The 2,851-nt window shown below is 47.7% G+C and overlaps 1 pseudogene; it reads right to left on the bottom strand.

Moving 5' to 3' along the window:
* Positions 1 to 1,188: 1,188 nt before the first annotated feature.
* Positions 1,189 to 2,493, bottom strand: LOC106581718 (vimentin-like; annotated as a pseudogene).
* Positions 2,494 to 2,851: the final 358 nt, after the last annotated feature.

The following is a 2,851-nucleotide window of genomic DNA, read 5'->3' on the forward strand; positions in this document are numbered from 1 at the left end:
TTTGTTTCTTAAGCAAATTGAAGGCACACAAAGGCACACTTTACATAGTTACAGGGGCAGTTCATGGTCTCATGTCCAGGTGACAGACCAGGCATGGGTCCTCATTGCAAAGCTCTTGGGACGTAAGGGTTTAATAAAAGATTGAGAAAAGGTCACATGATCGTTCAGTTGTTCCTCATCCATCACATCTGCTGCACCTTCAACAGTGTAGCTCTTCTCTTGGATGTTGCTCTCCAGCATGTCGTCCTCTGTTTTCACGGTTCTGATGAGGACCGTATTCTTCTTAGTCGCTTCCACTGCCTGTACCTCATGGGTGAAGATCGCTCGAATTCCACCTGCACCGTTTCCCTTTCCATTGCCCCCGACCATTTCCGTTGACTTTACCATTTCCTCCACAGTTTCCATTACCTCCACCATTTCCGTTGCCTCCAACAATTCCACTCAATGCCACTCCTCCAGCCACACCTCCAACCACACCCACACTCATTCCCAGTGTTAGGGGTAATGCGTTACGTAATCAGATTACTTTCATGAGTAACAGAGTGAAGAAACTTTTTCAAATTGGATAATATTATTACAGTTACTTTCTCTAACAACGCGTGCGTTACTTTCAGAGTCATATCTCTACCGGCAGCGTGTTTCCATGATCCGATCTCGACTCGTTTCCTCATTTAGTTCACGAGCGAGTGGAGAAAGGCTGTTTGGAGAAATGTCATATGCTCTCCATAGAAATGTATAGAGGACGTACCTCTGATCTTTGCCATTGATCGCTTCTGTGATAGCAAATCCCATAGAAGGCTTTCCCGTCTAGTGGCAAGTGTGCCCTCTATACGTCTCTATAGGTCCCTGTACGTGCGGTCTATAACCAGAACTGGCAGCTCGAGAGAGATTTTGAATGAAAAGATAGCCATATGTTCTGTACAGATTTCCTAATTAAACAGCCCATATGATAGTGCAGCACTTGTAGACTAGCACAGGAAATCATCACCACAAATGAAAGGAGAAACTAGTGATCAAACCTGAGTTACTATGTAGCCTATTTCTGGTAGAGCATGCACAGCTCGCCTTGCTCCCTCGAACAGTTAAACTAACTGTGAGATTTATACATTTTTCATGAAAGTAAAGTAATAGCTAGTAAAGTAACCAGTTACTTTTGTTAAATGTATCGAGTAATATGTTATATTACTTTTACAAGTAACTAATCCCAACACTGCTTATTTCAGAGCTCATCGCACTCATTCTGCCACTCATCCAAGACAGGTTCTTGACCATGCTGCTGAGTCGCAAGTCCTCGCTTTCAATCAGCTTCCAGTAAGTTGTGATCTCAATCTCCAGAGCCATCTTGATGTTCAGAAGGTCCTGGTACTCGCGCAGGTGGTGAGCGATCTTCTCCTTTGTGGTTTCCAGCTCAACCTTCAGGGCCTCGATCCTCACCTGCAAGTCTTCCAGTTCCTTCTTGTACCTCTCCGTTGCTCTCTGCTTCCAGAGCATCATTCAAAGCATCCTGGTCACGCTCTTTGTTTTGGATATCCTTCCTGGTGCTTGTAATTTCTTCTCTTACACTTCGGGCCTTGTCGATGTGCTTTGTTGTCTTGTTGGTTATGTCTTCTATTTTGATTTGTACCAGGAATCCATTTCAGCCAAGTTTTTGGCTGCAATTTCATTGTACTGACTTTGGATTTGTTTGAGAGCAACCGATAGGTCAGGGAGGGCGAAGGAGCTCTGGGATGAGGAATGACCAGAATAGACCTGAGCCATCAGCTCTTCAATTTCCTGTTTTTGCACCCTCTGGAGGAACTTGAGCTCCACCTCCAACTGCTCCAGCTGTTTCTCTAAAGCCATGCGCGCAGAGGTGGCCACGTCGACATCCGGACGGAATGCTTCGATTTCCAGCTCGGCCACCTTCCTATTCTCAAGGGCCTCCTCGTATTTGGCTTTGATCATCTCCAGTTGGCCGACCATGGCCTCCTTAGCAGCGAGGGCCAGGTCCCACTGGACTTGCATCTTATCTGCGATCTTCATCAGCTCCCTCAGTTGCTGCTTGTACAGCAAGTGCAGGCCAGACGGCTTCACAAAGCGATTCTGGAGGCCTTCGACCTCCATCTCCAACTGCTTGTTCTGCTGCTCCAATGAGTGAACCTTGTCGATGTAAAGAGCCAGCCTGTCGTTAAGGATGACCATCTCCTGTCTCTCAACGCTGCGTGTGCTGAGGAATGCTTGGTTCTCAGTGGCGGCTGCATCCAAGTCGATGCCACCCTCCATACCAGCACACATTGTCCCACCCGTCGCGCCAGATCTTTGTGTGGAGGACATGGTCCTTCGGGCCACTGTGCCACCTCCTGAACCACCGTGGGTGAAGATGGCGGATCGGGTACGGGCATCTCGTCAGGTGGGGGAAGGGCTGGACACCCTGACCTGGTAGGATGTAGAGCTGCTGCTGATGTCTTCAAAGTGGCAGCGGTAAGATGACATCCTATCTGGGCTATGACTCATGATGACGATGAGTTGGTTTTTTGATCTCTGTGTCTGAAGGAGGACCTCTGGTTGGCTGTGCACCTCTGCTCTCCAACTCTCATCGTATGGACCTCTTTATACCCAGACAGCCGGGCCAATCCCTACCCGACTCCTGAGCAAAGTACTCTGTAATTTCTAACCTCTAAGACAAAGGACCTGACCTGCCTCATAGACATCTGTCATGCCCCTGTGAGGTGCGGAGTTAGGGCTATGAACCAGTGAGGCAGTCTGGCCCATAAAGAAATAAAAAGAGACATAGGCATTGTTTATCAAGCCTGTAATTATGGATTTACTGCATTTTCATTCCCAAGATTCTTCCCATTCACGAGGCTGCAGT

This window comes from Salmo salar, chromosome 21, assembly GCF_965601325.2.
Source record: "Salmo salar chromosome 21, fSalSal1, whole genome shotgun sequence".
Lineage (NCBI taxonomy): Eukaryota > Metazoa > Chordata > Actinopteri > Salmoniformes > Salmonidae > Salmo > Salmo salar.